This window comes from Myotis yumanensis, unplaced genomic scaffold (genome assembly GCF_028538775.1).
Source record: "Myotis yumanensis isolate MYYU_CA2020_CCGP unplaced genomic scaffold, mMyoYum1.0.hap1 SCAF_5, whole genome shotgun sequence".
NCBI classification, from domain to species: Eukaryota; Metazoa; Chordata; class Mammalia; order Chiroptera; family Vespertilionidae; genus Myotis; species Myotis yumanensis.
The window spans coordinates 50,802,677-50,816,854 of record NW_027223756.1 but is presented as its reverse complement, the minus strand read 5'-3'; positions in this window follow the sequence as shown (position 1 = coordinate 50,816,854).

Sequence of the window (14,178 nt, the reverse complement as noted above, 5' to 3'; positions counted from 1 at the left end):
CTAAAAGGATGGAGTTGCCATTGCAAGTGGCCAGTTTGTGAGGAGAGCTGAGGGGAGAGAGCACGTGTTCAGCAAGGACATGCTCATGTTGCATGGCATCCATGAGATGTCTGTGATGGGTTTTGATGTATCCACTTGGCTGTAGACCCAGTTATCCATTCTAACATTAAAAGTGCTGTTGTGAAGGTGTTTTGCAGAAGTGAGTCAAGTCCATAACAGATTAACTTTAATAAGAAAGATTATCACTGGATCGGCGTGGCTCAGTGGGTGAGTGTCAACCTATGAACCAGGAGGTCATAGTTCGATTCCCGGTCAGGGCACATGCCTGGGTTGCAGGCTTGATCCCCAGTAGGGAACGTGCAGAAGGCAGCCAATCAATGATTCTCTCTCTTCGTTGATGTTTCTATCTCTCCCTCTCCCTTCCTCTCTGAAATCAATAAAAATATTTTAAAAATAAGGGAGATTATCCTAGACAGTCTCCACAATCACATAAGCCAATTCTTTGCAATATATTTCTTAATGTACATCTCCTACTGGATCTGTTTCTCTGGCTGACCCTGACTGGTAAATGTCCAAGTGGCACAATAAGGAGAAAGTGGGATAGATGAGTCTGGAAGGGGAAGTTTGGGTTGCAGATGCATGTTATCCATAATAATAAAAGCGTAATATGCTAATTAGACTGGACAGCCGAATGACCTTCTGGATGTCCTTCTGGATGAAGCCACCATGGCGGAGGCTGAGGCAGAGATGGTTAGGGGTGATCAGGCAGGCAGGCAAGTGGTTAGGGGCGATCAGGCAGGCAGGCAGGTGAGCAGTTAGGAGCCAGAGAGGCTGGATTGCGAGAGGGATATCCAACTACTGGTTATGGCTTGGCCCCTCAGGTATCCCACAGGGGTTCTGGATTGCGAGAGGGTGCAGGCCGGGCTGAGGGCCCCCTGCCCTGTGCACAAATTTCGTGCACCTGGTCTCTAGTTTTAGTATAATAATGCATAACACTAAGTGGTGACTAATATTAGCCAGGGAGAAGTGTGTGTGGAAGCTTTACCCAGAAAAGGATAAGAATTCAGGGCATGGAATATAGAGAACATTATAAACTGATAGAAAAAAATAGATACAGAGGCAAAGAGCATCGAACAGATTATCAAACTACAGTGGGAAGGCAGGGGAGGGTTGGGAGGTGGTAAGAGACCAACCGAAGGACTTGTATGCATGCATATAAGCATAACCAATGGACACAAGACACTGGGGGCGTAGGGGAGGCCAGGAGGAGGTCAATAGGGGGGGAAAAGTACTATTTGCAATACTTAAAACAATAAAAAAAGAAATTTTTAAAAAGAATTTAAGAAAAAAAAATTCAGGACAAAAATTTTGTTAGCTTTGACCATAAGGATAAAAATGGCTACCCAGCTTCTGGCTTTTTCATGCAAAGTAAGGCACAAAGGGATGAAGGTGGGTAGGGAGAGCTGGTCCAGGACTGTCACTGAAGGTAGGGACTTTGAAGAGAAAAAAGAAGCATCTAAGGGCTGAGATTTAAGATCAACTGAGTGGGATACCATACAGGTGAGACAGAGTAGATAGGACTCTATTCGTCCTAGTGGTGGGCAGGGAGTTAGCAGAGCTCCAGTGGCCTCACAGTAACTGGTCCACTGGTCTGGCCCTTCTAACACAGGCTGCTTGGTGCCCTCCATGTGGGGCTCTCTGTGGGGTCAGGGCTAACTGGGCATGCCCAGTTCACATGGGTGAGACACAGGAAACACATTACCAGACAATGAGTCTTACATAAATTCAGTTTGAGGACACCCACATGATTGATATCTAAGGGACTCAAGATCAAGTTTAGATGTCTTATCAGCACCCCAATTTCCACAAGGCAATGGGTCAACTTTTCATGATAATGTTATTTGATGCATCCAATTTCACAGCAACGGTAACAAATAAAAACATTGTGTACCGCCTGGCTGGTGTTGGTCAGTGGTTGAGCATTGATCTATGAGCCAGGAGGTCACTGGTTCGATTCCCAGTCAGGGCACATGCCAGGGTTGTGGGTGTGATCCCCAGTAGGGGGCGTGCAAAAGGCAGCCGATCAATGATTCTCATCATTGATTTTCTCTCTCTCTCCCTCTCCCTTCATCTCTGAAATCAATAAAATATATATTTAAAAAACAAAACAGCTCTAAGCGGTTTGGCTCAGTGGATAGAGCATTGGCCTGCGGACTCAAGGGTCCCAGGTTTGATTCTGGCCAAGGGCATGTACCTTTGTTGCGGGCACATACCCAGTAGGGGGTGTGCAGGAGGCAGCTGATCGATGTTTCTCTCTCTCATCGATGTTTCTAACTCTCTATCCCTCTCCCTTCCTCTCTGTAAAAAATCAATAATATATATATTTTTTAAAAAACGAACAAACAAAAAAACATTGTGTACCTGATGTCATCTCACAGAAAAAGCAGGAACCTGAGAATCAGAAATCCTGGGTCATCACCCAGGCTCTGCCAGGAATAACCTGTGCAAACTCCATCTAGTCGTTTATGTTCGGGGCCAAAGTTGCCTCACATACCTCTCTTCCACAGAAGGTTGTAGTTAGCATGAAACAAACACACACAAACTGTAAAAATTAGAAAACAGAGTGCAAAGTAAAGGATGGTTATTGTTACTCTTTCTCTACCTAGTTCACCCCATCACATGGGCGGGGAGGGGGGACGGGGGCGGGGGAGAGGACGGGACATATTTTAAAAACAAAACAAAGCACAAGGAATGTTATGTTGGATTGGATTTTCAAATTAGGCACTTACCTGAATAAATGCACTGAGTAATTACTCTAAGACCCCACTTGGGGAGCACTGTTTAGAGAATGAAATCCCAGGTTTGACACAGTGGGAACAGCTCACGGATTCAGTCCTTTTGTACGTTCGCTTTCCCCCTAGTTGGTGGGTGGGCTAACTAAACAGAGGCCTTTTACATGGTACTTTGCTATTTTCTAAACAGAGCTGCTATGCATGCTCTCTGGTTTATATACAATGTATTGTTGTTTTTTAAAGCAAAGCACCCTTATAAATACCGTATTTCAAAAGATGAAGCCTGGCAGGAAATAATTATATAAATTATTTTACATTTGCATGAAATTTTCTATTTATTTCTCATTTGTATTTCCATATGTTTTTTAAATAACCCAGCTCAGACCCTAAAATTGTAATAATGTCCTTAACAGATTTATTTTTTTCTCTGATAGACTAAAAAGTGTATGAAAAGGGAAGAATCTGTTTTGTGTGCATTAAACACATTTTAAGGTCTTATTGTTTAAGAGAGTTTTGATTAATACGCAGAGCAGAAACACAAAAGCACATGATTAATCTGGAATAAATAAGTCAACTCTCCTAGGTAGATAATAAAACAACAAAGTTTCACTTGCTGCCTGGGACCTGCATTTCTTAAGAGGAGAACATTCTGACTTGTTTGTTGCATTATGGGCCAAAAAATAGAGGAAGAAGGAGTCAGTAACACTGAGATAATAATCCCTCTTAAAATTCTGGGTTAGGTAACCAGACCAATTGGAACTATTAAGTGTCATGCAGAAAAAAAATTCATGCTTTAAAAGTTTCAAAGACCATTAAACTTGCTCTTATATAGCTGCAGCATTAGACTTATTATAAAACGGTTTTAGAACTTTTTTTCCCTGAAAATTCTGATATGGTTCACACCGTTTTGCCAAGATGTGAAGGTGGCTCATAAGAATAGTTGAAATACTGGGATCCTAGCCCTGACTGGTGGGGCTCCATGCACTGAAAGGTTGCCGGTGCGATTCCAGTCAGAGCACATGCCTGGGTTGCAGACTCAATCCCCAGTAGGGGGCATGCAGGAGGCAGCCGATCAATGATTCTCTCTCATCATTGATGTTTCTATCTCTCCATTTCCCTTCCTCTCTGAAATCAATAAAAATACATTTTTTAAAAAAGAGGAAACTTGGCTTGACAGTGTTGCCAGCACAAATGCAACATCACATCTTATTCTGTGCTTAGAGAAATGTGGTGTCCAGAAGTCAGCAGCCTACCAGAATTCTGCCATATTCTGAATGCATTTGAAGGGCCATGTCCAATTCTTGATGCCACCTTTGGAAAGCAATTCAGAAAAACTAAACTATATCTAGAAGGAAACAGTGTAAATCGGTAGAAAGAATTCTGTATTTGATGGAGGTAAAATTCATTATAGTCCTGTTTCTGCTGTTCAGAACCTGTGTAGTCTTAAATGAAAATTATTCAATCTGTCTGGGTCTCATTTTACGATGGACATGAGTGGACTTGATGAATAATTTATAAGGATTTTGTTCAGTCTTCAAATTCCAACATTTTGGCAGGACATTTTGAGGTAATGACTAAGGTTTGTCCTTCCAACATTCTTGGTGCCGTCCCCTATGGAGCCACTAGCTTTCATTATTCAGGACAACGGTAGATATGGTAAACAATGAAGTCATTTAATTTTTTTATTGCTGTTTTTAAGCTCATGTTAGCCACAGTAATCTTGAAACCCAAGACATTTGATTGCAAGGGTGATGCTATTTGATAGAGAGTTCCAAAAGCATTTTTAAAACAGGAGAGCCAAATTTTAAACTATGTTTATGTAAATAATATGAGTGTCTTAAGAGCTAGTTCTTTAGCAAAAAAAAAAAAAAAAAAAAATCAAGTTAACTTTCTGGGAGGGAGAAATAAGAGAGGATGTAACTAGTCACTTTACATGGTGATGAATCCCTGAACAGGAGTCCAGTGTCCATCTCCTCAGGCAAGTGCCAGGTGTGGGAAAGAACAATAAAAAATTCAAATTATTTTGAGGGTATCCCAGACCACAGAGAACCATTGGCTAGCTTCCCAAGGCGGTTGCAAACCTCACAGAGAAACCCAGCATTCATCATGGCATCTGACCAGTAGAGTAGCAATGGTAAGATGAGCTGTCTAGGCAAAATGCTTGAAGGCAGGCTCACAGAATCCCATGTCCCCGAGCAAGATGGAAATGTGGGACTGTATCCCCGAGAGGGGCACACAAGTGGCTGAGAGAGTAGAGATCTTTCACAGACAGGGAGAAGAGCATAAAGAATGACTTGTTCTTAGAAAACAGTTTAAAGGGAAACATGTTTACTTTTATTTGGTTGCTGTGGATCTAGATGGAGACAAGCAAAGACTATGTATCTGGAATCTAATGGCAATGGGCTAGATGTTTCTGAGTCCGTGATAATAATATTCATAAGTATGGTGCCCCAAAATATATTGTTCAAGTGCTGTAGCCTGAATTGTGTGCCCCCCAAACCTATTTACCCACATCTCATCTCCAAATACCCACAATACAATGGTATTTAGAGATGAGGCCTTTTGGAGGTCATTATATTTAGATGAGGTCATGAGAATGGGGCCTTCACATAGGATTAGTGACCTTATAAGAAGAGACACAAGAGAGTTTGGTCTCTCTCACCATACGAGGACACACAGTCTGCTAGCCAGGAAGACAGCTCTCACCAGATCCCAGAACCTGACCACACTGGCAGACTTCTAAGCTCTAAGACTAAGAAAATAAATGTCTATTGTTTAAACCACCCAGTCTATGATATTTTGTTATAGTAGCCTGAGCAGAATAAGATAACAAGCCAAAATATGTCTGAGAATAAAAGAGGACATTAAACTTAATTAGAATTATATTTTTGAAATATTTATTCATTGAACAACTCATTGGCTATGTATATTACTTATGCTGTTGATGTATAAAATAGTTGTTAGGCATAAATTATTTTCAAAAATAAAATGATATATAAGAAATAATAGGGCTATGTCTTTTAGATTAAAGCAAAATATAAAAAGTATTTATATTGATTGTCTAAATACTTAAAAATAGCACATACCATACTTTTCTTTAATACTGATTCATTAATAGTTTTCTGAAGACTGTACTTTAATTTTTCAAAAATTGCTTTCAATCTTCAGTTACATTTTATATGAATATGTTTGAAAAGGACACATATTTGCTTTTCTCTGTAGATTATATAACATATTGAGTAAATATTTAGAGGTACTTAGTTACCTATTAAGTTCAGAGAAAATTCTACTAAGTGGAGGATATTCTCAATTCTAATTTTTATGAAATGTATGAGTGTATCAGCTGAAATATTTTTATAGGTACTGTCTTTTTGCCTCAATTTAGAGGGTTTTTTTTCTACATTTTATTTTATAAGACAAAACTCATAAAACAAGTTCTCTATTCATAATTGTTTTTAGTGTTTTGCCAAATAGATGCTGTAAAATCACATGGCTTTTTCATTTCATTCCATTCTACCTAGTACATAATAGAATCCAATTATTTTAAAAAAGGAATTTGATCAAAACATTTTTTCTACAAGTCACTTCAAAGGCAATTACAGAATTTTAAAATTAAATCTTGTACATTGTTTAAGATTTCATCATTTATTTTATCCTGTCAATGTTTCTCTCTCTCCCTTCCTCTCTTTCTCGTCCTCAGCAAAAGGTACAAGAGAGATTTCACCCCAATAAAGAACTTTCTGATTTTATCAAAATCTACATATCTAAACCAGATTAATTTCCTAGGATCTTCAATTGCCTATGTCCCATAGATGCCTCAAAATCAACATAGAAACCAAGATGGCGGCATAGGTAAACTCCTGTACTTGCTGCCTCCCACAACCACATCAAAATTACAACTAAAATACAGAACAATTATCATCCAGAACCACGGTAAAGCTGACTGAGTGGAAGTACTACAACTAAAGAGGTAAAGAAAAGAGCACATTGAGACTGTTAGGAGGTGTGGAGGCGCAGAACAGGCTGGTCCACACCCGGGTGTGCCGCTTTTTTAATCGGGAGGGAGATCGCCTCTTTGGAGGCCACCTGGAGGAGCAAGGAGTCTCAGCCCCACACCAGACCCCCAGCCCAGGGTTCCAGAGCTGGGGAAAGAAGTCCCTATGGGCAGTAAGAACTATGGACTGTAAAAACAAGTGCGGATTGAGGCTGAGTGACACCAGGCTGCTAGAGACCCAGCTGCTCCTCTTAAAAGGCTGGCACCACGAACTGAATTTACGAGTTCCCGCTTCCTCTGAGCTCCAGTGCCAGGCGAGGCTCTGGGGGACCCAGACAGATACAGGGAGAAATTGGACTGTTTGGCTTCGGGGCAGGAACTCCGGGGCAGCTTTATTCCAGAAGGAGGTGCTCACAGTGGTCATTGTTCCCATGCTGGGACCTCCCCCATGCAGGGCTGACTGGCAGACATTTCTGTTCGCTCCACTCTGGAGATTTCCCCGAGACCCAGCCCCACCCAATTTACAACCCCACCCAAGCTGTGTGCACCAGCTTTTGCATATAAATAGCCTGTCCTTGCTCAGGCTAAAGTATCCCAAACATGCTGCAGCTGGGTCAGGGAGCCCCAAAGCTATCAATAAAAGGCCCAAGGCCTGCACCAGCACCAGCCTGCCTTGCTTCACAGCTGGACCTCGTCTGGGCACTTCCAAACCTTATACAAAGAGGAAGAATCTGCAGATCTCTCTGTAGCTCCTGCTGGGTGGCCCTAGGCAGTAGCTGACTTTGCACCTCCTTGGAGATCCAAGAGCCAATGTACCCAGTGGTCAGTGTCAGATCATACCAGATTATACCCTTTCACATCCATAAGTGACACACTCAAGGGGCAGACTTAGTGAGCACCAAAGCCCCACTGAAGCAAGTCCTGCTCCATAAAGGTGTCTCCAGTACAGCAGCTGTCCCACTATAGTTGCAGCTGGTCCCCACAGCCAATTGGCCTGGAGGGCAATTCCTCCCAGTGATACCAACAGCAATCAAGGCTCAACTACAACAAGACTGTGCACACAGCCCACAAAGGGGTGCACCAAGAGTGTCCACTTCAGGTGATTGGGGAGGCTGAGCCACTGGGCCCTATAGGACACCTACTACACAAGGCCTCTCTATCAACTCAAGGAGACTTAGCAGCTCTACCAAATACATAGAAACAAACACCGAGAAGCAGCTAAAATGCAGAGACAAAGAAACATATCACAAATGAAAGAAATGGAAGAAAGAAAACTCCTGGATATAGAGTTCAAAACCATGGTTATAAGGTTACTGAAGAATTTCCTAGAAACCTACAAGGAAGTTAGAGAGACCTTCAAGGATCTTAGTGAGAATGCCAAAAAAAAAAAAAAAAATAGAAAAGGACCAGTCAGAAATTAAGCATATACTGACTGAAATAAAGAATAATATACAGGGATTCAACAGAAGACTAGAGGATCCCAAGAATCAAGTCAAAGATTTGAAATACAAGGAAGTAAAAAACACCCAACCAGAAGAGCAAAAGGAAAAAAGAATCCAAAATATGAAGATAGGGTAAAGATCCTCTGGGACAACTTCAAGCATACCAACATCTGAATTATGGGGGTGCCAGAAGAAGAGAGAGAGCAAGATATTGAAAACCTATTTGAAGAAATAATGACAGAAAACTTACCCTACCTGGTGAAAGAAATAGACTTACAAGTCCAGGAAGCACAGAAAACCCCAAACAAGGGGAATCCAAAGAGGACCACATCAAAACACATCATAATTAAAATGCCAAGGGCAAAAGACAAAGAGAGAATCTTAAAAGCAGCAAGAAAAAAAAAACAGTTACCTATAAGGGAGTACCCATATGACTGTCAGCTGATTTCTCAACAGACTCTATGCAGGCCAGAAGGGAGTGGCAAGAAATATTCAAAGTGATGAATAGCAAGAACCTACAACCAAGAATACTCTACCCAGCAAAGCTATCATTTAGACTTGAAGGTCAGATAAAGAGCTTCACAGACAAGAAAAAACTAAAGGAGTTCATCACCACCAAACCAAGATTATATAAAATGCTGAAGGGTATTCTTTAAGAAGAGGAAGAAGAAGAAAAAGGTAAAGATAAGAAATTATGAACAACAAATACATATCTATCAACAGTGAATCTAAAAATCAAATGAATAAAAAATCTGATGAACAGAATAAACTGGTGAATGGAATAGAATCAGGGACATGGAAATGGAACAGACTAATGATTCTCAGAGGGAAAGGAGTGTGGGGGTGTGCAGGAAGAGATTAGACAAAGATCTTATATGCATGTATGCAGTACCTATGGACACAGACAATAGCGTGGCAAGGGCCTGGGGTGGGGTGGAAACTGGGTGGAGGGGAACTATGAGGGGAAAAAAAAGGGACATCTGTAATAATCTCAACAATAAAGAATTTAAAAAATCAATGTATCTAACTGCACAAATTATCATGTCTCCAAATCTGTTTTTCTATTTCAAGTCAGAGTAGGTGGCACCATCCTATCTAATAAAAGAGAAACATGGTAATTAGCCGTAACTTTGCTACCCTTCCCATTGGCTAATCAGGGCGATATGCAAATTAACTGCCAGCCAAGATGGAGGCCGGCAGGCAGGCACTGAGGCGAACAGGAGGCTTGCTTGCTCCAGTGACTGAGGAAGCCAACGTTCCCTGCCTGCGACAGCCCAGCTCTGAGCTGCTCTCTAAGAAACATTGTTACAAATATAGAAGCTAAACAAAACCCCAGAAACCTGCTTTCAGTCAGCCGGGATCTCAGAGCTGGAGTCGCAACAAAGTTTCAAATACAGAAGGTAAACAAAGGCCAGAAACTGGCTTTCAGCAGCTGAGGTCTGAGGTAAAGCTGGCTCTCAGCTCCAGTGACAGCCATAGAAGGTAAATAAATCCCAGAATAAAAAAAAAAAAAAAGAAAAAAAGGAAAGGTTGGGAGGAGCTTCAGTCACCTGCCAGCCTGAAAATGGCCCTCAGCCCCTCACCCAGACTGGCCAGGCACCCCAGTGGGGACCCCCACCCTGAAGGGGGTGTGACCAGCTGCAAACAGCCATCATCCTCTCACCCAGGCTGGCCAGGCACCCAAGCGGGACCCCCACCCTGATCTGGGACACCCTTCGGGGCAAACCAGCCGGCCCCCACCCGTGCACCAGGCCTCTATCCTATATAGTAAAAGGGTAATATGCCTCCCAGCACCGGGATCAGCGTGACAGGGGGCAGCGCCCAAACCCCCCCAATCGCCCTGCGGCTCTGTGTGTGACAGGGGAAGGCGCCCCAACCCCCTGATCAGCCCTGCTCTGTGCCTGATAGGGGGGAGCTCCCCAAACCCCTGATCGCCCTACGGCTCTGTGTGTGACAGTCTGCGGCGCCCCAAGCCCCCCCCCCCCCCCCCCCCGCCCCATGGGCCCTGCTCTGTGTGTGACAGGGTGCAGCGCCCCAACCCCCTGATCGGCCCTGCTCTGTGGGTGATAGAGGGCGGCGCCCCAACCCTCACCCCCCCCCCCCCACGGGCCCTGCTCTGTGTGTGACAGGGGGCGGTGCCCCAACTCCCCTATCGGCCCTACTCTGTGAGTGACGGGGGGAGCTCCTCAACCCCTTGATCGACCCTGCTCTGTGTGTGACAGGGTACGGAGCCCCAACCCCCCTGATGGGCCCTGCTCTGTGAGTGACAGGGGGCAGCGCCCCAACCCCCTGATCCGCCCTGCTCTGTGAGTGACAAGGGGCAGCACCCCAACCCCCTGATCCGCCCTGCTCTGTGCGTGACAGGGGGTGGAGCCGCAACCTCCCCATCGAGCCTGCCTTGAGTGTGACAGGGGGCGGTGCCCCAACCCCCCAATCAGCCCTACCCTGAGCATGACTGAGGGTGGCATCGCAACCTCCCGATCTGCCCTGGTCTGTGCATGATGGGGCGGCACCCCAACTCCCCAATCGGCCCTGCTCTGAGCCTGACCAGGGGCTGCACCTAGGGATTGAGCGTGCCCTCTGCCACCCGGGAGCAGGCCTAAGCCAGCAGGTCATTATCTCCTGAGGGGTCCCAGACTGCGAGAGGGCACAGGCCGGGCTGGGGGACCCCCCTCCCCCCCCCCCCCCGAGTGCACAAATTTTTGTGCACCAGGCCTCTAGTATATATATAAAAGCCTAAACTATTGGCTGACCAGCCAGTAGCTATGACACACAATGACCACCAGGGGGCCGAAACTCAATGCACAGGCATGGAAACATAGAACAGACTGATGAATCTCAAAGGGAAGCGGGGAAGGGGAAGGACAGGAAGAGATTAACCAAAGATCTTATATGCATACTAGAGGCCCGGTGCACAGATTCATGCACCAGTGGGGTCTGTCAGCCTGGCCTGCAAGGATCGGGCCAAAACTGGCTCTCCGACATCCCCCGAGGGGTCCCAGATTGCAAGAGGGTGTAGGCCAAGCCAATGGACCCCACCCACCAGAGCACAAATCTGTACACAGGGCCTCTAGTGTTTTAATGATAATCAAAGTAAAAAATAAATAGAACCCATGATAAAAGAATAAGTCTGTATGTAAAATAAATAGGCAAATTTGAAATAGAACCAAATAATTTTTTTTTAATTTTAGGTATATAGTCATTAACAATTTATAAAATGAGTACAAAGGCAAATTAGAGATGACCAAAGAGAGAATTAGTGAACTAGAAGATAGTTCTTACAAAATTACACAGAATAAATAGCACAGAGAAAAAATATATATGAAAAATAAAAAAGAGGCTAATAAACATGAAGAATAGAATGATAAAATTCAATATATGTTTAAGAAGAATTCCAAAAGGGCCAAGAATTTGGGGAATGCAATAGTCAAAAAAAATAATGGATAAGCATGATCCAGTGTTGGAAAAGAAGTCAAAGAGAAATGGTGAATTACCTAAAAAGGTAGTGTCCTTTTGATTGATAGCAGACTTTACATCAAAAAGACAATGTGATCATCTTTTTAATTTAGATATTAAGCCCAAAGAAATTATCACTCACTCGTGGGGATGAAATAAAGACATTTTAGATAAGCGCTAAGAATATTCATCATTCATAGACAGATCCTCACTGAAACAACAAACAAACAAACACTAAGAAATATATTTCAGAACAAAAAAGACCAATCTCAGAAAGGAGGAATGGAATGCAGCTGTAATAAACTTATGTCAAGTAGGTATGCTAAAAATGTAACAATAACCATTAAAAAATAGATGTCAAATGTTTAACTTCTCAAAACCTTCTCTAAAGATATCTAGAGGCAGGATGGAATGTGTGAGACGGCAGAAATATATCCGGGCTGAATTACTAGCTGTGGAACTTTAAGTATTCAATAACGTTTACTGCAAAAAAAAAAAAAAAAAAAAAAGATTTTGAATTATTTGCCCTAAGGCCTTGTCTAGTGTGATTTTATTATCTATGATATCTGAAATTATTAAACAAGAATTTGTGCTTGTGAAAAAAATAATACCTTAGGATCATAGTCAGAATTGTAAAAGATCTTAAAGGTTATCTAGTCCAAACTATGGTTGGTATTTTAATCTCCTCATTAATAAAAAATGCATATTAACCTTGAATATTTTACTTGCCATCGCCCATGTTTTAATTTCATTCTTAACATACTTCTAATTGTCAGTTCTTAGGGAAGTGGTTGGGGTGGGGGGAGCTGTGTCAGGGGGATCACTGTGAGGACTGCCCCAAGTAAATGAAATCAATTTTCTTCTGGGAGTTAAATGAGGAAATCTTCCTCAAGTGGATCAGGGTATCGGTTGGGAAAGTCACTTTGGAAGTACAATAAATAGCTCTCACATCTGCAGGACTTTATTGTAACCAAATTGAATCTATCAATACTGTTTAGATGTTTTTTAGAAAGAATCTTTGTCTGCCCTCAAAAGCAGAGAAAAAGGGAAGTCCCAAATGCACATTGTCATCTAAGCTCTAGTGCCTTCTAACCAAACCTGCAAACCTCCAGAACGTGTTGGTGCTGCAGTATGAGAGGGACACCCTCAATTCTCTGAGACCCTGAGAGGAGAAGAACTAGGGCAGGCGAGTTTTAATGGTGACAAGGAATGTAGAAAAGATTAAGCATGTGGGAGGCTACAGAAGTCGGGTAGGGACCACAGGAAGGGATGGAGACAGGAGCACATACTTTGCACACGTGGGAAGGAGAGATCCCAATGGCCCTACCTTCTCTTTACGTTCCAAACGTTAATCATACTCTGAAAGAATTGCTTTGTATCTTCATTTAACAAAGTTGGATCTTTTCTATCTCTTTTCACAACCTAGGAAAAGCATGAGTAATTTTAATAACACTGTTGCTTTTTCCCATGATAGCATAGCATTACCCCCAAAGTATGAAACCAATGGCTGTGTTTGTGGACATAATTGTTTTTTTTATCTGTTGTTTCCTCTGACAATGAAATTATTCTGACTCTTTACTGTACCTTGAATGAATTGATTCTCACTCACAGATAAGGTTGCAAAGGAAATTTTGGGATTTTTTAAGGTTTTTGCCCAGCCAGGAGGATGGCAGTATGGACACTGTAAAAGGAATTTATTTAAGGACAATTAGAGTCATTTAGGAGCAAACAAGCAAATATATAAACAACAAACATACAAAAGAGAGAGAGAGAGAGAGAAACACTGAGTTATTTTCCAAAAATTATTCTACAAACTGGTTTAAAAATTTTAACTTGTTCTTGATTGAGTCCAAAATCTAAAATGTCTAATTAAAAGGCTTTTGTGCATTTTTAAAAGAAATCAACCTTGAAAATTTGTTGTGAACTTGGTGAAATCCTGGTAGTTTTGGTTGTGAGCTTTTAACCAGCGTGTCCACAGGCTGCCTAAAATATGCATAGCCTAGTCCTTCTAACCCAGGTTTCATAATTTCTTGATACTTGAGAATACTGTTGATGTGAAATGTCAAAGGTCTTTTTACCCACCAATCTGCATGTGGACAATGAAAAGTAACTATTTATCAGTACTCTGAGATTTTGTTCCACTATCTTTCCTAAGTTTGCCACACCTAGCTAATTTTCCAGAATGAGGTAGCCAATCTGCACCTAATTATGATATTACTTGCTCTTGGATATCACTTGACCCTATATAACTTACAACTGGAAAAGAATGTAGGTCCCAAGAAAGGCTGTATTTCATCTCCTTCTCTCCTACCATGTTATAATAAATGGAACTCAAGGAAACACGAGAAGTTTTTACATTTTATATTTTACAGTTAACACACATTCATTGTAACCACAAGGACTATTTAACATCAAAAAGATGAAATGCAGGATTATTGTCAATGTATTAAAATAATTATCAATTCATGGCTGACATAATAGGCAGCATTTAAAA